This window comes from Mastigoproctus giganteus, chromosome 6 (genome assembly GCF_048544385.1).
Source record: "Mastigoproctus giganteus isolate SK-2022 chromosome 6, ASM4854438v1, whole genome shotgun sequence".
In the NCBI taxonomy this organism is placed as follows: Eukaryota; Metazoa; Arthropoda; class Arachnida; order Uropygi; family Thelyphonidae; genus Mastigoproctus; species Mastigoproctus giganteus.
The window spans coordinates 90,129,524-90,153,780 of NC_143580.1; the positions used below are offsets into that span (position 1 = coordinate 90,129,524).

At 37.7% G+C, this 24,257-nt stretch overlaps 1 protein-coding gene and 1 pseudogene across 1 annotated transcript in view; one reads left to right on the forward strand and one right to left on the reverse strand.

Moving 5' to 3' along the window:
* The window catches only part of LOC150084459 (cell adhesion molecule Dscam1-like), a 643,445-nt gene that overhangs the window by 232,337 nt on the left and 386,851 nt on the right, over positions 1-24,257 (forward strand). The gene's annotated exons all lie outside the window — the stretch shown is intronic.
* On the reverse strand, positions 3,572-4,383 carry LOC150084460 (glutamine synthetase pseudogene; annotated as a pseudogene).

A 24,257-nucleotide genomic window follows, 5' to 3' on the forward strand; every position in this document is an offset into this window, starting at 1 on the left:
TCTGGAGGAATAGAAATAGTCTCTGAAAGGAATAGTGTACTAAAATTGAGCCCCTAAAATAAACTTGTTATTTTTGATTTTATTATGAAGGTATTTACAAGGAAAAATAAGTCTGCAGAAGTAAAAGTTTTATACGATTAGAATCAAAAGAACTCGGGTCTATTTGTTCCATTCATTCACTCAATATAAACTTGAAATTCACAGATTAGATGTTAGCTGGCACGTTGATTCTGCTTAAACCCGAAAAAAATGTATAATTTTGGACATTAATAACAGTTTTAACATTAAAGGAAAGCAACTTTCAAAGATAATATTACATCATGTTTCATGTAGGCATTCTTAACGAATCGCGGCAAGTATTAAACTGCAATGAAAGCTGAACTTTCAGTATTATAGTTCACCTTATTAATTCTTATGTAAAGAGAGCCTACTACTGGTACAGTACAGCATTCGGATATTTAATTTCCGGCAAAATGTACCTGCTTGAAAAAACTCTTTCAGAAGTATGTGACTATAAGATTTGAAGAAATAGCCAAGTGCACTTTCCCTCAACTCCTGAGATAACATCACAAGGAAAAAAACTTAATAATTAAGGCTAAACAAACGGGCAAAGAAAAAAATCAGAAGATCCCATAGTGAATAACATTGATGGAGAACTATTAACATAGTAGATGGAATTAAAAGTGGTATCAGGAAGCTTTTTTGTCTCCTCTTTACTGAAAGCTTTTTGAAACACTATCGCTTATGTAACGTGTATTATATAATGAACCACCAGCAGCCAGGATCGTGTTTAAACTGCAAGAATGCAGCTTATCTCTACAACGAAATGTTGCAAGCGTAATATTCTCCATGAGATGAAAGAGATAAAAAAGACCATTTTCATCAGGGGAGTAAGCCTATTAAAAGAACCATCATTAGTTGGAAAGTTTATAGAAAGGAACATATCATTAAAGGACGATAGCTAGGCTTAAAATTTTGAAGATGAACAGATATTAGGTATGCTTTTAGTATACTTACTCAAAAACATTGAAAATTTTTAAAAATATATTAATAGAACGGTATCCATTCACCTATTGGCCCTTTACAACGAAAGGTAGTATCACGATTCAACAAAAATTTCATTTTTAGTAATTATGCAGATTTCTGAGAGGAGGGGAAATTCCAGTTTGCACAAAGCATTGTTTTCAGCAGACTAAATTCGTCATATCAAGACATTAGTTCTTTCTTCAAGTTCCAAGTTACTTTGACTTGCTTACCATGTTTTCAAGCTCCTCGAAGTAAGTATTCAGTTTTATATATAAATATTATCGATGGTTCTCTGTTAATACCATAAAACATGCAAACTATAATTGCCATATAGTTCAGTACGCCTATTGGGCGTACTGAATGAATAAGTAGCACAGTATAAGTTTTTTCACAGTTTAAAGTATATAAAAGGGAATAAATTGCTTTTCCACTGCATTCTGGTACTTAGTTCATCTTGGAAGACCTGGACTTGTTGACAAGCCCATACAGATATTTGTGAACCGTCACATAAGCATCAGAAATACTTGGATTGCTATCTAGCACAGATTCTCACATTCGTTAATTCTCTTGTCGTTCAGTACAGTATCTAAGGTTATCCGCGTGGTACCGATTGTATAGTATCAACAGTGGGAAATTATGCAAGAAAGTAAGATTATATAGCATTAGTTAAAAAAAAAAAAAAAAAAGCCAACACTTCTCATATTACCTGTTCATCCCTTCCGTGCAGTTTTTAAATGAATTTATTCAAACTATCCCCACCCTGTACAAAACCAGATGGAAGTTTGTTCGAACAATCGACCGCCTTCTGGCTGAATGTAAATTTCCGCACATTTATCCTGCAAAAACCATCCTCCTTCAATTTGAATTTATGCCAGTTTATGTATGTGGACATGTCTTTGTGTAGGGCGACACCTGGAACGTCTGTTTAACTCCACCTCGTGTCTCTGTGAGGAAAATAATTAACTGTAAAAGGGCCGGAAATGTGATTAGTTTAGGCTTGTGGGAGTAATGTGTATGTTCTATTATTTTCTGGCCTCTTGTCTACCCAGAAGCATCAGCCACCTCTGGAGAGATGATTCTGGTACTCTTCCACACCATAGGAAGGCGGACCAGTCCGAGTAGAGCATATACTTTCTCAGAAGAGACTCTGAGCTTCATAGTTTCTCGAAGGTGGGCTAGAATCCTCTGAGACCCAGTTCAGAGGGGAGAAAAACCCATTGTGCTGGTTTAGTTTTCGTTATATATATACACGAAAGAGGTGTTCCGTTATCGATTTTGTAAAGGAGAGCCAAAAACAGATATCCGCCTTGTTTTTTTTTTTTTTTTTTTTAAGTGAAACTTCTTTAGGCGCGCTCCAGGCACTTTTCAGATGGGAGTAACTTACATTTGTGGATTGACAAAAAACGCAACGAAAATGCGACCGTTACCATAAGTAAACGCATTAGAGGTACTCTGAACAGACAGTCAACTATCATACTAAGATGCATTTTCTTATTCTTGTGCGATCGCTGAAGTTAATGGTGTTAGTAATGGGAGGGGGGGGGGAATGACCACCCGGATTCACAATATAGCATGTAGTTTACTTTTTGCATTCTTTTTTTTTTTTCTTTTGTTAACCTGTGAAATATTCTTCCGATTTTTACGTATCATTTTTAATTTTGTTAATTGGTAAGGTAATAAAGTGTAATTCTATAAAAGTAAAGATAGCCCGTGGATAATATTCCTCCTATTTTTGCTTATTAGAATCGCCGTTAAGAGAATTAGATTTCAATTCGTAAACGGGATCACAATGACCGGCGCTTATTACATATCGTATGGTGAACATTATTTTGTTGTGAAGTTGTTTGTTATTTGGTTTTTAGGAGCATTAGCAACTATGGCCATATTGCTCCAGGAATATGCGGTGGTCATTCCCTGACCTTTCCGCATCCTCCAGTATTTGGTGGTGACGGGTTCGAATCCCGGTCTAATCAAGAAGCGTGTGCCTACGCACTGCTGCTCCTTCCCACCTGGCTACGGAGGCGCCTTGTTGTGGAGTGTTCATCGTAAAGTGATTTGATCGTACAGTGAACCAATCGTAAAGCGGGGGTCCGCTGTAGTGAGCGTTGTAAGACGTATAGCGCACATACACATGCAATGTGTCCGTGGATTGACAAGAATCGGCAAGAAAATGCGACTGAAATGATTCGTCCCCTGCCACCCACCGTCGTACCACTTTGTACTAGGTACGAACGGTGCGTGACCCAATCAGTACCTCTACTGATTGCGTCATGCTATTTCTTTCGTCATTCTCCAACGTATTTAATACAAAATTTCGATGGAAAAAAAAAATTATAATTCAACTTGTCGAAGACTAATAGTGAGCGTTGTAAGGCGTATAGAGCACATGTACGTGCAATGCAACCACCGAAATCACCTCCATTGAGTACAAAGGAGAAATATAAGCTATTCGATAGCAGAAAACTTACAGCGTGCGATGGAGTTGAACAAGGAGGCTGGAGAAGGTCCATCCACATTTTCAGAGCTTTAGATCTCCCCAGAAACGTTAGAAGTGAATTTGGAAGAAGGAGTCATGGAGTTGACACTGTAAATGAAAATAATGAAGAGTCCTCGAAGCGCAGTCATAAATGAAAAGCCAAAACCGACTACCAGACACAACCACACCAAAATCGTCAGCTACCCTATGAAGCAGAAACTTGGCCATCCAGAGGTCATCTCTAAAATTCACACCATCACATGTCCCAACTTGGAATTCCATTGAGCAGGCATTACTTCAGCATTAGTACCCGCAATGCTAATTCCAGCATACATGCATGCTCTGTAATGGGCTTCAACAATATCTCTACCATATATCTTGTTGGCACCCACTCCACAGTAATGAGGTCCTGGAAAGCCATTTTTAGGCCACCCAAATGGATGCTTGTCAGAATCCAAAAGAGTATATTCTTCTTTAATTCCAAACCAAGGATGCTGATCTTTGGCTTTATCCATTGCTTCTACACAGCTCCTCCTTTTGTTTGATTCTGTTGGTTTGTGGTTGTACTTATACGTCTCACAAAGTACCAACTTGTTTCCACTACGAAATGGGTCCCTATATAAAGCTACTGGATGAAGAAACATATCTGAATTAGAGCCTTCAGCCTGAGATGTACTAGATCCATCAAAATTCCATATAGGAAGTTCATCTCCATGTTTGAATGCAAAGTTCACGGTTCATGTCTTACCTCGCATTGCTTCACCAGTACCATCTATCCAGATATACATGCACTGAACCTGGTTCTCTGGCTGAAGAAGGCTCAGATATTTCCTCAGAGTTTGCTTATTCAGCAGAGTTGGATTGGTCATTGTCAAGGCCATTATCCTCTTGTGTTACAGCAGCAGAGAAGGCGATTCCTAAGCAGCACGAGGCGATCCCCAGGAGGAACAACGCAGAATCAAACAGCACAGAACCAAAAAAATGATGAAAAGATCCCATCAAATCGTTCAACACGTAGCGGGCGTTAATGCACAGCAAGAGCAGCAACAGGATTTTAAGAAACATCGACGCACAGTTTAAACGTACATTCCTAGATAATGATTTCAGTTGAGTGTATTCCATGTGTGGTCGGCTTTGGTGCAAGAACTATGAAGACTGTAGCAGTTCGAGATCACGCATTTCCAAATGAGGATGGAAGTCAAATGTCAGCCTGTAACAGCTGTCGTGGCTCTCTCAAGAACAAAGTGATTCTGGCTCTATCGAAACCAAATGTTTTTGAATATCATCTGATGCCACAGCGCTTGCCGAAACTAGATTTGGTAACGGAAAATCTCATATCTACGAGGCTCCCATTCATGCAGATTCGTTGCCTGCGGCATTCATACGGTCAACATGGAATCTACAGTCAAGTGATAAATGTTGGACTAAAGAAGTTTCACTTAACTTCCGCCATGTGTGCTCGGCATAAAGACTTTTTTTTTAAATTTAATTAATTTAATTAAACATCTCTCAGAACCTTATTTAATAAATTGGACACAGCTGTGCATCTTAAGTTTCTATTTACGAATATTTTGGGTTATTATTACTTACGTCAGTGTATAAAAATTAACATTAAAGATAATCTAACCTAAAATAACCTTTTTAAATAAAGATATAAAGGCTACGCTTACATAACATAACCTTTACATATCGGATGGCGCCTCCGTAGCCAGGTGGGCAGGAGCAGCAGTGTGTAGTGCACGCGTCTTGATTAGACTGGGGTTCGAGCCCGTGACCACCAAATACGGAGGATGCGGAAAGGCCAGGGAATGACCACCGCATATCCCCGGAGCAATATGGCCTCAGTTGCTAATGCGCCTAAAAACCAAATAACAACAACAACAACGTATCGGATATTTAAAGTTAAAACTGCCCAAAATAATGTCATAAATGAAAAGTATCTAATTCATATAAGCTAATTTTAGTGTGTTTTATATTGCGTCATGTAATGCAAACAAACAAAAGAAATCCCGGAACGCATCTGTATATATATATAAATCGAATATATGGGAGAAATAATTTAAATTTAACAGTGTTATTGACGTTTATCGAAAAAAGTAATGTGTTGCGTGTTACCTTTTTGGAGCGTATTTGGATTAAATTCTGTACACTTGTTTGTTTCATGAGAGTACTTGCAGCGCACGACTTATAACTGTGATAGTTTAGGAATGGATTCCTAATTTATTTCGCCTTGATGTTTCGTTATATGGGAAGCGACGAGATTTAAGAGCCTCTTTTTAAGTCTTCTTTTAGAAGATAGTTTTCCTTAGCTTAGAATGGCTAGTGTTACTTCATAACAATTTATATGCTGAAGATTTAACTGACCAGTCCCAGACTCCACACCTTAACCGATTCCAGTTTAACAAACCGTAGCGGGCGGTTGTTAAATTGGAATGTCATGTCTTGAACTAGAGTATTCTTAGCAGAAAGGTTTCAAATAAGATATATTAAAATTATATATAATAAAATAAATAAAACTTTATTTGTATATTACCCATCACGGTAATTTTACATCTGTTTGCATGTTGATTGACGTTCAACGAAGTAGTGAATTATATTTATCAGATATTAGTTGAGCATAAATAGTTACTCATGAAGATACTTTGACATGTCACTTTTTCAATGACTTCATCATATCAAATGCTAGCAATCAATCTACTGTGGATTGCGATTGCTATGAATAACGATCACATGTCTGATGGATGCAGTTTACCATAATTACATCGCTCGCCCAGCTTAAATATTTCGAGGAAACCATTGAGGACAGTGGTATCTTGCATTCCGCATGTACAGAAATTGTCAAGCTTTCGATGCATTTTGCTGGGAATTGGGCGTAACATGAATTTCACGCTTGATAATAAAAATTGGTACTCGAATATACCATTACGCATCCTATATTTTTTTTGTAAATCATTCAGCAGTAGGTCTTTTGTAACCAGTGTCAGTAGCCAGATCAAGACTGAGAATTATTTGAATCAGTGGGGGGAGGGGTTCACCAGGATGAAACTTCTGTGATAGGTTAACTGTTACATAACAGATCTCAGCAAAGGAGGTGAGGGCAGGAGGCATATGACACATGCATAGAAGCATAGTGAAGAGACGGGTCCAACTCAAGTAGTGTTTATTCGCCCATTTAAGTGTCCATAATTGTCACTAAAATTTGCTGCTTTAATTTAGGTTAGGATAGCCAAACCCATATTTCTGCAGTATAGACTATCAATGGATATAATGCCGTTTTATTAAGATAGTTAGTTAATGCGGGGTTTGGCTCTTAAGTGTATAGGAGATGCTATTTGCTCATCCGGAACTGTTGATTCTTTTAACCCATTCGTCACGTTCCGAAAAGTTGAATTGTTTACTTTTAATAGTAGGAAAGTTTACGGAGGCCAAGGCCGAGTATTTGAAAGCACTGGCTGAGAGAGCAAGGAATGGGGATAAAGTTTTTATATAGGTGAATACAAATAAGAAGAAAATAAATCAGATCAAACTCTTGTGAATTGGGTGTAGGAAAGACTTAGATAATCCCGCTGATGTTGATGAATTGAATAGGTACTTCACGTCAGTTTTACTAACGTTTTACTGATTATTCACGCAGAAAAGGCTGTGAAAGTGAGACCGAGACATGAAATTAGTGAATTCGAAATGACTGTTCATTAGAAAATATATTTTGAACCTAAAAGCAAATAAGGTTCTTGGAGTTGACAGCCTATATCCAATAATTTAGAGGCCAGAGAGCGCATTGAGGTTAATTATGAGGACTCAACAGATATCGCTTTGGATTGGAGAAGTGCCAACGTATCGCTAATACATAAAGGCAGTTCCACAGCTAAAATAGAAAATTACCGACAGGCTAGTTTGAGTTTATTATTATTTTTTTTGGAAGTCTTTGAGGCAATGATAGAGTGCAATCCAGGGACATTTAGATAGAAATGGTATTATGAAGGATATACGACACGGTTTTGTTGAGGGAAAATCATGTTTATTAACCTAAGCTATTTTGGCACAGTTACTCGTAAGCTGGATGTAGAGAGCAATTTACATAGTTCATTTGGATTTAAGTAAGGCATTTAACTCAATCCCTCATAAGACATTACCGTATTAGCCGAAATGTATTGATATTACTTTAAAGATTCTAAGATCATAATGTGGCTGCAGCGCAGAAAGAATAGGGTTGTTTAATATATATTCTTCAGAATGATGTAACATCAGCGGGTGGGTCCGCTTCTTGGACCACTGCTCCTGATTTTTGTAAACTGCATTGAAGATTGGATAGAGGTCATGATGCCAGAATTTGCAGACGATATAAAGATTGGAACAGTCTTTGATGATCAGTACCAAGCAGTGCTCCTTCAGAATGACGTGAATAGACCACAAGAATGGTCAGAAAAGTGGCAGCTATGTTTTAATGCAGTTATATGCAAGGGCTTACACTTGGGGAATAGCATCCCCCAAATAATTTATACACTTAGTGGGGGTCAATTAAACACAGTAGAGGAAGGAAGGGATCCGAGAGTTACTATATAGGCAGATATGGCGTTTTCTGAACAGTGTAAACAGGAGGGAAAACTCCTGGCGTCTTATCGTTAATTTATTGAACAACATCCTGTAGAAATAGGGGCGATCATAATCCAATTGTGTAAAGCGATTGTAAGAACGCATTTGGAATATCGTGTCGAAGTATGAAGACCTAATCTGAAAAAAAAAAAACATTGGGCTACTTGAAAGGGTTAAGGTTGCCAGACGTCCTCATTTTCAAGAACATATCCTAGTTTTCAGGGCGTCCTCGGACATCCTTTCGATTTTTGCACTTGCTTCCTATTTTTTTGTAATTTAAAAAAATCATCTCATCATAAAATGAATTTTCATTAAATATTCTGTGCGTTGCACCTTCAGTCAATAAAACAGAATAAATAAAAGCAATGAGCGGTTTGCAGTAAGTGGGCTGTATTATCACAAAATTACACATGTGGACTGTATCGTCATTTGTCTAGCTGAAAATCGATGATAATAGATTTGACCAATTTGTGAATTTTAAGGAATTTGTTTCTGAGGAAAAGAAAGATTATAATTCAGAAAACTTGTTAGCCCATATAACGGGCTGAATATTTGAATTAATGCAAGAGTTCATAGGTATGTTCAGAGTTTTTAAAAATTGCTAAATGTACATTTTCTATTTGCCCACAATGGGAACGTAGAGCGTGTATTTTCATTAATTAGCAATCAATGGAACAACATTAGAAATAAAATGGAAAAAAATAGTCAATAGTATTTGTTGGTCACTTATAATTCGAAAATGGACTGTAAAACATTTTATAATTACTTACTGAAATGATTGGCAGTAATGATAAATATGTATTGTTATTTTTTTAGACACAAGATACATATAAGGTTATACAGAAATAATTTTATTCTATTATTATACGAAATGTTCTCTGTTCGTGGGTAAAAGTTGCTCTTTGAAAGTCTTATTTTATTATTATTTTTTATATTTATACATAATGCATTATTACCATTTGCCTATATTAATCACAGCAATATATTTAAAACGCTGAATGAATATTAGATTGAGAAGTTTTTCACTTTTTTAAATAAATCTCAATTAGAACATATCAACATGGGAGAAATATTTGCAATTTTTATTCCTTCATTCACATACTAGGTATTTACAACGAGTTAAATTAACAATAAAATATTCAAGTCTAACAAAGTCGTATAAGCTATCAAGTATATTACTTTGGATTTGAGTGCTAACCCTTAAATCGAAAACATTGCTTTGGATTTACCCTATTATTAACATTCGTACTATCCATTACTGACTTATACACGTACGTTCAATCCTTCACACTCCAGAACCTACTTGAAAACAATACCAATTGCCAGTTTTTCATACTGGAATGAGAAACTCAATTCGGTCAAGCAAATTAATGAGGTCCACGCACCATAGTAGCATCCTACTGATGGTGATCATCCGTTCTGCACGAGTTTTACACGGGTGTGCAAAACTTAAGGGCCAGTCAGGTTTTCACTTGCCGCTTCTCATAGGAGCGGCCCGGATATGGGAAAAGCATACCAAAGGAACTACGTGAGATACTGAAATGAAGGATACAACAACGGAAACAAAACGGTACAGAGGGGCTTTATTCAAAAATGGCAACATAGCACTGGCTGCCATGATACAGATGCATCACTGCCAAAGATGGAACAAAGGGAATAGGAGATATGGCCACTTCTAATGTCGATGCAGGCTTTGCACCGCCTGTCCATACTTAGAACAATGTTGTTGATAAGTTCTTGCGGTAACATCGTCCATTCCTCTGTCAGCTCCATCTTCAGCTAGTGAACATTTTCTGGTGGGTGTGCACGTGCCGCAAGTCGTCTCCACATAGCGTCCCATATGTGTTCGATGGGATTTAGGTCGATGAAACGGGCAGGCCAATCCATACGAACAATGTCCTCACTTTCCAAAAGCATATCCACAGCTGCAGTATGATGGGGTGTTCCGTTATCCATAAACACGAACTCGGGGCCAATGGCACCGAGTTCGTGTTTATGGATAACGGAACAGATGCACTGGGGAAGGATTACCTTAGTACAGTAGCGTGCACAGGGGTTACGTTGCACAGCGGTTAAGTTGCATATCCAAATCGATATACCGTATTTAAAAATAATGATCATTTATTTGCGTAAATTAAGAAGCGCATCACTTTTTAGGCAAACATGATGGATGGAGTGTTTAGTTTTCACAGAGACAACTTAGTCCATTAGATTTCGGCATATTGTCTTTAAATCGGGTTTATCGTGTGGTGTGGTAATCTTATTTATTTATTTTTATTTATTTATTTATTTTTTTTTTTTTTTTGCACTAGGAAAATCCTGATATTTTTTTTCGCGTCAGAAAAATCCCGATTTTCCTGAAGCGGAAAAAAAAAAAATACACTCGTATCACAGACTGTCTGACTCAGCCACGCTGTAAAAATGAATAAACAAAAATTCCAGGCTGATTCGAACGCAGAGATTATCCACATAGTGCTAAATTGTAACAGTCATAGCCAGTTTGCTAGCCACCAGGGCGGTACAAAAGCGAACGAAACCGAAGTTAATTTTAACTTGAATTTGGTGATCGTGCATGCACTCGTACTAACCATTTAAGTTGCTCTTTTTGATTAATCTGCCTGGAGGCAAAGATATGCGACGTGCAGCGCCTTAGTAGGAACTCTTAGAGGATTATTTTTCTAAAGACAAAGTCAATGTGCGAGGAGGAGCAACAAATGTAGTGTTTACTTCAGGCTCTGTTATTCGCACTGGTCGTCGTCTAGTCCCATTAAAATTTACTTACGGTTTAAAGCAATACTGAATACACGTGCAATGAAATTTCCACTCTTTCATAAATGAATTAATTAGATTTGTAATCTAATGCTGTAGTAATTTCTTTATTACATTAAAAAACTATTTCCCTGTGATAGAGAATATCTTCCAATTTTATTCACCAACCCGAAAATATGTGTGCTGCAGTAGATGGCGTCAAAATTGCAAAAATAATTGATGGAATTTACCAACGAAATTTTCTTCTTTCATGAAATTTCGGTATCATTACAGAACTAAAGGTGTATTAGTGGCTTCTTCTTTAGTGTTAGAAGTTCATTCCACAATATTTTCAGAATTTACGAAACGTTAATCGCTAACATATAACATGTGTGAAATTGCGAAGAACTTACATCCAGCGTTCCTCTGACACAGAATATATTTAATCTTAAATTGCCTTCTTCGGCTGAAGATTGGTTCGTGGATTCGCCTGAAACACTGTCTTTGAGAACCCTAGTGATAAAAATCACATGGATTCAAATCATGTGATATTAGAGGACATGCCATTCTTTTGCAGCACTCGTCAGGGTAGCAGTCGGAAGCCTGACTTTTAAAAAAATTTCACCTAGCAACTCCATGACAGCTTCTGCAGCACAGAACCTCCCACCGTCCTGCTGAAAGAAGTTGTCATCACGTCAATGTTTCTAAATTTATCCGTAATAACACTGGAATAGACTACACGTTATTCGTGATGTTTCCGTCCACAAACACCGACCCAAAATTGCCAAATGCAGAGACTGCCCCACAAACTAACAGTTTGTGCATGCAATGGATTGTGACCAATAACATGTGGGTTCTCCATAGCCCAAAATATTGCAATTTACTCATTAAACATATTAATCCAAATTAAAGTGGGCTTCAACAGAAAACCTAACTTCGTTGTTTGTGCCAAGGTCTCTCTGAGAATACAGGGAATTCCGGCAGACTGAACACTCCGTTCTTTCTGTACTCTAAGACATCTTCATCTGTTGTGAAAATATATGCAGATTTTCCCTTTGGCTTCGCAACAAGGTTTGCGGGCTCGCTGGCATTCTTAATGGCGGTTGGCCTGCACGAACTTTCCCTTCTCTATAACACTACTCTCTCAAATCAATCCTCTAACCTCAACACTGTTTCGTTTGATGGTCCATGGCGCACGCTGAATCATCACTTTGAGCTCCATTTCTCATTTTCTCATGTCAGCTAAAGAGTATTCGGTGTGTGTTGCCACCTAAACCTCCAAATCTTTCTCTTCACAGTACGAAATATTTGAAACTTCCAAAATTGCAACGAAAAGAAATAGTATGATGAATAACAAGTAACCGTTATGTTTCCACCATGGATGCTGGTAACCACTGAGTGACAGAAACGCCATTTACAATGGAAGTCAGTTTTTGTTCTTCTATTTTGAAACTTGTGTTAAGAACGTATATAAAAAATATACGTTGTATTCACATAACTTGTATTCAAGCTTAGATAATTTATTGAAGACGTTGGATATGAAATGGCAATTAGCACAAAGATGGAAATGGTGCAAGGAAGGGGAATATTCTTGCATCTGCAAAAAAAAAAAAAAAAAATATACAACAGGATTCATTCAAAGCAAATATAGATTTCAATGTTGCTTTCTGTCTATGGAAAGACTAATTAGCAACTAAATAATGGTTAATCCGGATTAATTTTCTCATCGCAGATATAAAATATGACAAACTATATAAAAAATACTTTTAATGATAACAAAGAAATTAATTTCATTTTCAATCATTTATACATAATTAAAATTGAATGCAGTAAGCACTAAAAGGTAATTTTAGAGTGCATCCTGTTTATACTACAGGAAGTCTGTCACATTGCTTGAATTCATAATGCTCCTCAAGAATCGAATGGAATGGCAAATGTGCCCTTTTTTTATCGAAAGGAGCAAAAGAACGTCTATACGGAAAATCAGAATGGAATAAAAACAGATGAAGAAAACTAAGACGTAAGAATATATGATATGATATTTTCTGTACCTCAGTATTCGATTTTATGATTTTCCTTTACTGAACAAAATGAATAGAATTGATTTAAGCTCTGCTCTCGAAAGCTTTGGAGAGCAGTCTGCATTGCTATGTCTCGGAACATGTGCGTTTCTCGATATTGGTAAGTAATATAATCTGCTTGTTCCTCTAATATCGCCATTTCGACTCGTATATACCATTATATTATAATAAACAGAGGTGGAATCTAAACTATTTCCCCCGTCTTCTGTAGATTCGATATGAAGTCCGGACTCAAGATATCCGTATGTTAAATTGAGATGCAGTTTAGAGTTCCTGAAAGTTCGCAAAAAGAATTGATTTCTCAATGAATTTGAATCGCTGCGTTTGGTTTCGCCCGTTTTTTACCTCGATATATCTGACAAGCTACCAATCACAAGAAAATCTGAGTACAGATACGGCACTTTTCCTTTGCACAGATAAAAGAAAAAAATCATTTCTATTATTCCGGTTTATGTTTTGTTACGCTTTTGCTATATATGGCAAGTTTGGAATTGAATTTTTTTCGATTTTTTTAAGTGAAAAATTTTAAAAGAAGCTTCGAAAAGTTTGTGAATGAAATGATCGTAAATGAGAGCTGTTTCATAAACTACTTAAAAATAGTAAATAACCAGAATTACTTGCCTTGAAAAATCTACTCATTTTACTTATGTCAAGGTTTGATCATTGTCCTAATGGATTTCAGTAAAGGAGATTATAGTGCTCTATAATGGAGACTAATGCGAAGTCAGTACATGTTTGAGCGAATTGTATTCATTCCGTTCTTCATCTTTAATAGTTGGGGAAAATCAGCACCCTATAAAAATAGTAATAATGCATAAATAAGGGCGTGCTGAATTTGTCTGGAACCACAAGTGAACAGTACTAAGACCAAATGATGCAAGGAAGCAAACTTTTTCTGCATCAACCAAGAAAAAAATATATAAATAAATGAAAAAGCGAAATAATAAAACAGAATATTCATGCAATTCCCATACTCATTATCTAATGCTGCTTTTAACTTAACCAGACTCACTTCCTCCGCCATATTGTAAGGCAATTTATTTCCTTCCCACACCGGGTGGCAACACTTGAGTTGCTTTCAAAATCCTGTCAGGGCCGCGAGGAATGTATGGCCCCTTTTCGCAACGTAGCCGAGTTGGTCAGCCTCAAGTGAACTAGCATGATTTTTCTTCCAGCAAACAGCAAATTGACTACAGAACACACAATTTACAAACATTATATACGACGAAATATGGCTTAAGCTGCTAACGAGACTAAGTCTGCAAAAACAACTAGCATTCACTGCCTTATAAATGAGATCTCCACTTAGTTGTCCAACTTTACAGTTAGCACTTTCTTTCTTCATATGTGCCGTTCTTCATATGTGTGTCGCTTTCTACTCATCGCCAGTCCGGTCATCATTTTATGAATTCCCAGAAGTTGTCTTTCTAGGTGCTGCCTCCAGAACTGAATACTGCATTCTAAATGCAGTTCAACCATCCTGTTTTAAATAGAATAATTACGTCTTCTCCCTAATAGCAAACTTCCAAGATGCTTCTTTACACCGTATGGAAAGAAAATATTTCATGTTAGGTTGAATCATAAGACCTGTCTTTTTGTCTTGAACCACTTTTATCGCCTCTTCCCCTAGATCAGTAAAACCTTTACTGAAGGTTTTTCTAGTCTCCAAATGCATTATTTTACATTTAGAAGCATTGAGCTGAAGTTGCCATTTTTCGAACTATATATGCAACCGATACAACACTTTTTTTTTTTTTTTTTTTTTTTTTTTGAAGCAACGTGACAAGGCACGAATCATTAACCACCCTTCCCACCTTAAAGTAATCAGTAAATTTTGACAGTTTCCCTTAGATACCCGCGTCCATATAATATATAAAAATTAGAATGGGAGCTGGCACCGATACATGAAGTAAACCATTAGTTCCCCGGTATACTCTGGGAACCGACCATTTATGACAACTGTCTCCTATCTCTAACCAGTTTGCAATTCAGTGTAGGATCTTATCAATAACTCCAACTTCTTCCAGTTTATATAATAGGGTTCCATGAGGTAGAATATCCAAATCTTTACTGAAGTCTAGATAGCATCTGTCATCGTTCCGCTATTCCACGAGTCGACGTATGAAGCCTTGCCACCATGCCCTGTCTGTGTACTTCTCTCCGTCGTTGATTTCACTCCAGTTTCCTCCTCTCTTAATGACATCGGTCTTTATCATGTCCTGCCACCTTATTATTGGTCTCCCCCTTGATCTTTATTCCATAATTGTAAATCAAACATTCTTCTTGGCAAACGCCTCTCGTTCATCCTCTTGACATGTCCAAACTATTTATAACGGGACCTTTTAATCCTATTCTGTAGTTTTTCAACCTGAATGCTCTCCCTAATCACATCATTCCTGATTTTATCGCGTCTTGTCTTTCTGGCTATGATCCTGGCAAATCTCATTTCTGCCCCCTGCTTTCTTTCATTACAGATGCATACGTGACAATTGGTACGTAATTGGTGTGGTATATAGCTTTCTTATATTTCAGTGGTATGTTCCTAGTCCAGATCAGCTCTTGTTTGCCTATAAAAATTCCCGGCCGCTTCGATCCTTCTACTTATTTCTTCGTCTCTCACTCCAGTGTAAGGTATGTTAGTGTCTAACGGCTCCTGGGATTTCTCCCATCTCCGCGGGTATACATTGTATCGGGCCAGAGATTTGAAGTATGTGGGGGTCATGTGCTGTATATTGTGTTGTGCCCTTTGTTCCTCCGGTCTATTAGCCGCCGAGCCCCTAGTGGGACCCGACGTTACCACACCGTGCCACGTTGAGGCTGACCGGGTGCACCACTGATGCTAGAGTACTCTGGCGGGTCCTGCCACCTACTTTCCTGGGATTTCAGTGGCTAGGACCAGATTTGAGAATGAGACGATCGCTGTTTCTTGGGCAATGGTTGTAATTTTAACAGAGTGTAGGGTTATTCGCTGATAACTTGTTCTAGGGCCAAAAAGGTCGGGCAATAATTTTGATGTATTTAGATTTAGACCTGTGGGGTGTGTGTGTGTGTGTGTGTGTGTATATATATATATATATATATATATATATATATATATATATGAAATGCAGCGATTCCATGACCATTATTGGCCTCGTGGTCCTCTGTCGATATGGGGCATAATGGTCAGTCTATTTTGATATTTTGTTTTGCTTTTAGTAGTTCTTTTAACCCTTTTTGGTGATATTTCACGTTTTTCGGAACTGGTACCTTCGAGGGGGTTACCGCTAAATCATATTATAATTGGCATTATTTTAAATTTGACATCGTTTTTATTAATTGGATTTAAAGTGCTAAATTATATAGGGTATAATCGAGTACTGTTTGTCTTATTACCTTTACTTTCCCTTTCCCATTTGGTTTATTTATTTTACGTTATTTTTATGTTAATTTTTGCTCTATTTTTTTGCCATACTACTGGCTTATGTTTTTATTTTCATCCCCTTCTATTTCGTTTTTTTTTGTTTTTATATATATATATAGTATGAATCAGAGCTGTAATAACTCAATATGTTCTACGTTGATAATAATATTAGTAAATAAATAAGAGGAGTTAACCTCAATATAGTACGTGGAACACTTCCGTATGATACCCTCCAGAAATTAAAACGGAAAAAACGAAAAAATCGACAACTTACCGGAACATTAAAGTAAAATATAAATAATTAAATAATCAATTTAACACAATTCAAATCAATTTAAAACAATTAAAATTAAAATTAACGCAATTAAAAGAATCTAACGAAAATATTCAAAACGATTTTCCTTCCTTAAAACCAGTCCAAAAAATCGTTTTGAATATTTTCGTTAGATTCTTTTAATTGCGTTAATTTGAATTTTAATTGTTTTAAATTGATTTTGAATTGTGTTAATTGATTATTTAATTATTTATATTTTACTTTAATGTTCCGGTAAGTTGTCGATTTTTTCATTTTTTCCGTTTTAATTTCTGGAGGGTATCATACGGAAGTGTTCCACGTACTATATTGAGGTTAACTCCTCTTATTTATTTACTAATATATATATATATATATATATATATATATATATATATATATATAAACAAAAAAAAACGTTGTGCAAAAGAAAAGTAAGGGAGGTAGGCAGAAGACTGGAGGGTAGGAAATAGAAGAAGGGGGCCGACAGGGGAGATGGCCCCTGATGACAGTGTGGCATGCCCAGTGCCTCACCAGAGAGAAGGAGTGGGGTGGAAAAAAAAAAAAAAAAACCATCTCACCACAAAAAAAAAAAAAAAAAAAAATCATTGTGTAAGATAAAAATGGGGGGGGGGGGGGGTAAAAGGACAGATGGAAGGAAACAGAAGAAAAAAGCCAAAAAAAGAAAAAAAAGAGAGAGAAAAAGAGATAACCTCTCACTCCAGTGTTTGTGACGGTGCTTCCCATATACTTGAAGTTGTTAGCCATTTTTAGCACTCACTTTCCCTTCCAACGTAATGTACTATCAAGCTCGCCACTCCTCTTTAGAACCATTACTTCACTGTTCTCCTGACTGAAAACCAGTCCAAATTCATTGGCCATACTAGCCCACATATCAACTTTCAGTTACACTTGTTCCCTGCTCTGTATATGGGGACTTGCTCTGTCCCCATATACAGAGGTCCTCTGCGAAGAGCATGACTTTTATCTGGTCTTGCCCAAGTTCTTCCGCCATTACACGCCATTCATGACAGCTATGAAGAGAAGTGGTGACAGGACGCCTCCTTGCCTCAAACCTGGTGTTATTTCGAAGCTTTTCGTCAACCTCATCACTGTTCTTACTTTTCTCACTGTGCCGGTGTACATATTCTCATTTCTCTCCACAAGATGTTCCTCTATGCCGAAATTTCTCAACCTCGCACACTCTCTTGACTGCATCAAACCCTTTCTCCTTATCCAAAAATTCCATCGATTGTTCTTTTTTGTATTAATAACATTTTTCCATCAGTTCCCCGATAAATAAATTTGGGTCAACCGTCGATCTGCCAGGCTCGACCATCCTATTTTCAATCGTTCCTCTTATCTTCCGCTCTAACGCTCTCTCTTACAGCTTACTCACATGTCATATCTCTATAATTGGAACATTTCTTCCTGTTCCCGTTCTTGAACAACGGGATGATCAAACCTTCTTTCCAGTCCCTCGGCACCCGTCTCTCATCCCAGATCTTGTGGAACAGTCTACTTCCACGCTATACCTGCCTCGCCTGTGACATTTTAGCATCTCTCCGTCTCATCTATACCTGTCTTGGTGTATTCCGTGAATTAACTGCCTTGATGTATTTCCGTGCCTGCATTACACCATTTCACGTAATGTTTGTCTGGTCTCTCTTCATATCTTCTCTTTCATCCCCTCTTTTATGATCAACTTGCCTTTGTTCCTATTGCTGGTTGTCCTACGCGTTCAACAGAAGATTTTCAAAATACTTCCATGTTTCTCTTATATCCTCATCCTTGGTTATTAGGTTCTCATTCTGATCCATCAAGTATTTGCTCTGATCACCATTCTTCTATTTTTTTCACCATACCGTACAGCATCCTTTTATTGCCATTGCTATCTTGTAGAGTTTCACTCCATTCTTCCAACCATAGTCTTCTCTCCACGTTGACTATCCTCATGGCCTTACTCTTCATGGTTTCATATCTCCCTTATCCTCGTAATTACTGTTCTGGAAGTATCCCCAGAATGCATTCTTGTTTTTCACAGCCTCTATCGTCCTTCCACCATGGGGTTTCTTTCAGTCTCCCTTCTATTGCTTGCCCTTCTGCATACCTGCTCTGTCAGTCCTGCTATGCAGTCTTTGAATGCATCCCGTTCTGGTTCCATGCTGTTCACCACTATTTAAAGTACAACCTTCCTCAACTCTTCTGAGTATCGTCCCTTTTTCCTCTTCTTTCAACTTCCACACCCGTAGTTTTCTTTCTTGTTATTTTGATCCTCTTCAATTTTGGGAATCTTAAAACGCCATATAACCTGTAATCACTACCCAGGGAGACCTTCGGAATGACCTCTATGTCCACTAGTCTTTTGTATGGCTTTTTATCCACGAGTCAAGGAGGGATTCCTTTTGACCGTCCCAACCGTACCCTGTCACTTTGACTCTTTCTCTTCTTGATCCAGGTGTTTCCTATGACCAAGCTGTTCCGTAAACAGAAATCCAATTGCTTGTCACCATCGTCATTCCTAGGTCTTCCAACCATGCGGACCCAAAACGTATTGTATTCTTTGTCTCTCCACTCCGACCTTTTCGTTCAGGTCACCCAAGATGATTATCTCCATCTGTAGTGTTCTTTTCGAGCTTGTCCTCAAACTCCAGCTTCTCCATTTCTTCGCAACCGGTTTGCGGTACGTAGCATTGTACTATCTTCAATGTTTCGCTGTCATTCATTTGCAATTTAATTGAGATGTCTGTCACTGATGTTACTCACCTCCAGTAGGATTTCCTTAAACCTGTGATCTGTAATGATGACTACACCCTTCCTCGCTACATCACCCCCAGGCCAATATAGGTAACAGGCTCCTTGTAACTCTATACACCCATTTCCTTTCCATTTTGATTCACTCAATCCAAGTGCGTATATTTTTCTGTCCTTTAATGTCCACACACTCATCAATGTTTCCTAACAATGTCATAATATTGAGTGTGGCTAGTTTATTATATATCGTCATCAGGCTTGTTGCCGTCACAGATACCACCAATAAGATCAGCTGTGTCACGTCCGGGATTATTACATTTGAAGCTTCTTTTTCTGTTCAAGGCAATAAATTTTAGCTGCCGATCTGTCAAACCTGTCAAAGTCTAGATACATAATGTCAAATTTCTTACATGCATCCAATTTTTTGTGACTTTATATAAATTTACCAGATTGATTAGACACGACTTCCCATTAACGAACTCATGATGGGATCTATTCAAGATACCACTCTTCTCGAGGTGGCCTTGAATTTAATCCTTAACCACATACTCTGATTTTTCCCACCATAGAAATTTAACTAACTGGCATATGGTTACTCAACTCCTCTTTAGCGTCACCGTTGTGAATTCGGGAATTTTTTTTTTATTTATTAAAATTGGCTGTCTCAGTAAACTTTCCTAGTAACCACTCTACCCACCTATATACAATGCCGTCATTTCTTGGACACAAGCGAAGAATATAAGAACCTCACCAGAAGAACCTGTTCTGCGATCAGGAACTAAGGGTACAGTATGCCTTGTAGCAGACATTAAACTTCGATAACACCGGACTATGAGAAAATTCACCAGCACTGAAACCCAAATGGTCTGACCCTACCAATCCACTTGAATAGGACGCACACCACCGAAACGATGGGCTCACTGGATGGAAAAGGCACTGGACCGCTCTCCCTGATGATGGAAACAGGATCAATGGACCAGACCCATCCGGGATGCAAAACAGACACTCACGAGACGCTACTCTGGTCGGGTATATAACCCATAAACGTGACTAACCTCAACCTACCTGGATGGACACATAGCCCATGAATGACATCGTAGCACTGGTTCCGACTGCTTCGTTGGACCCATATCTTTTTCCCCACCTTGAACAGCAGATTTGCTGCCAGTGCGCCAATTGGCGACCGAGCTGGCCACTGTTTCCTGGCTTTCTTTCCACTCCACTTCCCTGGCAGGGGGAGGGGTGCCTGTCCTCTTGTCTCCTCCCTTCCCCGCCAACCCCATTTTTCCTTCTGGTGGGGCAGGGGCATGTCCCACTGACACTTATTGACTCCATATTTCTGTCTCTCCCCCTCCAGTCTTTAGTCTCCTTCCGCTACTCTATCTGTACACAAGCGATTGCGCTACACGTCCAAATGTAATCATGTCTAAATTACTGTTTGCCAATAGTTTCGGCCTTTCAAATCCTAGCGCTCTTACCCCCCCACGCGAAAGATCATTTAAATTTTTTTTTTTTTTTAGGTCCTAGCCACTGAAATCTCAGAAAATTAGGTGGCAGGACCTGCCAGAGTAAATAATTATAATGCTGGTATACTTGGCCTGCCCTCCACGGGGCTGAGTGCGGACAACTTGGGCCTCAACAGGCGTCCAGCGGCTAAATGGCCAGAAGAACAACGGTACATAACACTATACGTATACAATATCCACACACTTTTATATTTCTGGTCTTTCCAGTGAACTGGCACACCTACAATGAAAGCAACGCGGAGATGGGGGAAACCCCTGGTGCCGCTTGACACTAAATACACTCTACACTCTATATACAATGCCGTGCAATTAATTTATGTAATACAATAATTTAATACATACTGCCACTAGGTCCGGCTCTTCGCGTCAGGGAGTTTAATCAGCTAGTGGCAGTATGTGGCACAGTTTTTAACCCTAAATATTATGCCACATACTGCCCCTAGCTGATTAAAATCCCTGACGCCTTAGAGGCTGACCATGGACTTGTTATCTGCGTACTGATAATACTCAAAAAGAAATAAGTGTTCTGATATGTACATTCCTGATACGTATACTAGTTGCATTAAAATTCTTGCATCTCAATGGGTTGCTTTGTGATCAATACTTTGTATCATACAGAAAGAGGAAATAACAGGCCAGCTTGAACCATTGCATCACGGTAAATCATGTGTAATGGCATGAAGAAAAGAATGAGTGAACCACTCCACATCATTATAGGATGCTCACTATCATGGTTGCAGGAAGACAACATAAAGAAAATACTACACGGGAGATTAGCACTTCTCCACTCCAAAGAGTTCTTTCTGGAGTATTATGATGCTCTCATTACCATTTACAATGGTTTGATATACTCATATGCAGCAATTTTAATTATAACTGAATATAAACTATCTTACTGTGCAGATTCCCTTTCCTTTAATCTAACTTTTTTCCACATAACATTTCTCCAAAATCAATACGCAACTAATTTTATAGCCGTCTTGGGAATGTCTTAGCATTCCCCAGAGTTTTTCGAGTTTGCTTTCTATTGTAAATATTGTTCCAGTATCTGTTCAACACGCCTGCGATTTCTGCTGGGATTTGTATGGTTCTTCCTTTCTGTCCATTTAAAGGACATGTTGGATTTATTCTGCTCTTTCTGTTATTTATGTATGAGAAGAGCTTCTTAGCTCTTTGCTAATACTTTCTCGTATTCATCTTTTGCCAGGATACCACGTAAGCGGTTTGTTGCATATTCTCGTATAATTCCGATACAAATCTGAATCAAGTTATTCTGTAACTGCCTCATGATCATTTCTGTTGCTCATTCGAAAGCATAACTTCATTTGCAATTCATTTTGGTATCTTACTTTTATGGAATTTTCAAAACCAAAATTAGTAACGCGGAGAAAACGACTCTTTCAACAGGTACATCAAAAAAAAAAAAAAAAAAAAAAAACAAATATGCAAAATTATTTATTTTTTGAAACTTTGCAATGTCACAAAATCAGTTAACGCTATATACATTTTTCTAGATTTCATTATTTATTCAATTGTTAGTTTATGGAAGAGGAGGGGCGAAAAATTATTTTACCCCTGCCATGGAGTACCTAGTTACAGTTCTGTTCAAAACACTGAAACACTGTTTAAATGAGTGTCACGCAAAAATGTCCATTCCCGGATGACGTTTAGTTCCTGTCTTTACCGGTGCAACCCTTAAAAAAATTTTTTTTTGGTTGTTTGTTTTAAATAATAAAATATTTCTAAGTCGCTAAAAATTTGTCCTTCGTCATTTCAAAATATGTAGATTTAAAAAATAATTAATTAGAAATCTCAAGTCTGTTGGCATTCTGCCTGCTCCGTACGCCAATGCTCGAGAAAAAAAGAATAAATACTCCAACAAATTGCCTCTCAAAATTAATGCGACAGGTAACCGTGTATTCATTTATTAGGAAACAAACTTATAATTTGAGCGCATGATAAGAGTTCACCGTTTAATTCAACACACGGACTTGTTCGCGAACCCATCATCTTTCCATATCTTGATCTTCCTCTGCTTATTTGCCTGAGTTTCCAATTGTTTAATATTTGAATTCACCTATCTTTTCCATCTTATCTACAATGCGTTTTCCTGTTATTATTATTAGCCATATGGTGCAAGAAAGCCTCAGGCTTTTGCTACACCAGCCACAAAAAAAAATATTGAGTAACATCCTGAGAGAGAAAACAAGAGTCAGAAGTAGAAGGGGAATCACCAAGAAAGAAGTATCATGATATCCAGCTCAGGACCCTGGGTGTGCCAAGCCCATACTCACCATATGTGAGCTCTTGGGATGCACTAGATTTGAGCCCCTCTCAGTCACGTTCTCGTATGCGTAAAAGGTCTGTCGTCTGCACAATGTTCATCCGTTTGTGTGTACGTCTACAAATCCCGTATTTTTTTAAAACAACAGAGTACACCCCGATTAAATTTGTAAATTTTCCCAGTAACATTTTTTTTTTAACACAACGTAACATTTATCACAACTAGTTTCTGTCAATTCTAAAATCGATAGTATTATTACTAGTAGTAGCAATAGTGGAAAACGATGCAAGAAAGCAATCTTATAAATAAATATTAATTTATTGCTAATACAGCAGAAAGCCCATCACAGCACATGGCTAGGGGCGGATAATAGTACAAAGGAAATGACATAAAATAATCGAATATATGTACATAGCAGATTTCATACAGACGTTAACAATGACTAGGAATTATAGTTAAGAGTTAAAAAGGAATTTACAAAACAGGACATTTGGCTTTCAGTTGTAATTACTGGGTTGGATTATTTTTCTTCATTTTATCGGATATCTGACTCCTGTAGGCTTCACAGTTGATTAATCTGTTGCAATCAATGTTGTGATGATTTATGAGGTGAAGGGATGCATTGGGGAATATTCTGTCCATTTGTTTGAGTCTGGAGAGGTTGGATTTAAATCGCTGGTTTCTTGAATTTTCCCTGTTGGAAACAGCTATTATATTGATTAAGCTTGGTGAGTCGCATGCAGAAGTGATTTAACTTTGCAAGAAGCATGCAGCATCAATAAAAAAAAAAAAAAAAAACACCTTGTCCTCCCCTCTAATAGTTTGTGTAGTTTTTCCTTTATTCAAACTACCCACCTCTACAGCATAATATGCCAGTTTGTTCCAACAATCAACCATCCTCTGACTGAAGGCAAATTCCACAGACCCAACCTGTAACCATCCCTCCTCAATTTGAATTTTTGCATACTCATGTGTGTAGTCTGATTGCTCTACACCAGTTACGTCACATCCAATCATTCCTAAAAAAAACCTTTCAGACCTATATGGAGTACTAATATATGGACTAACTATTGC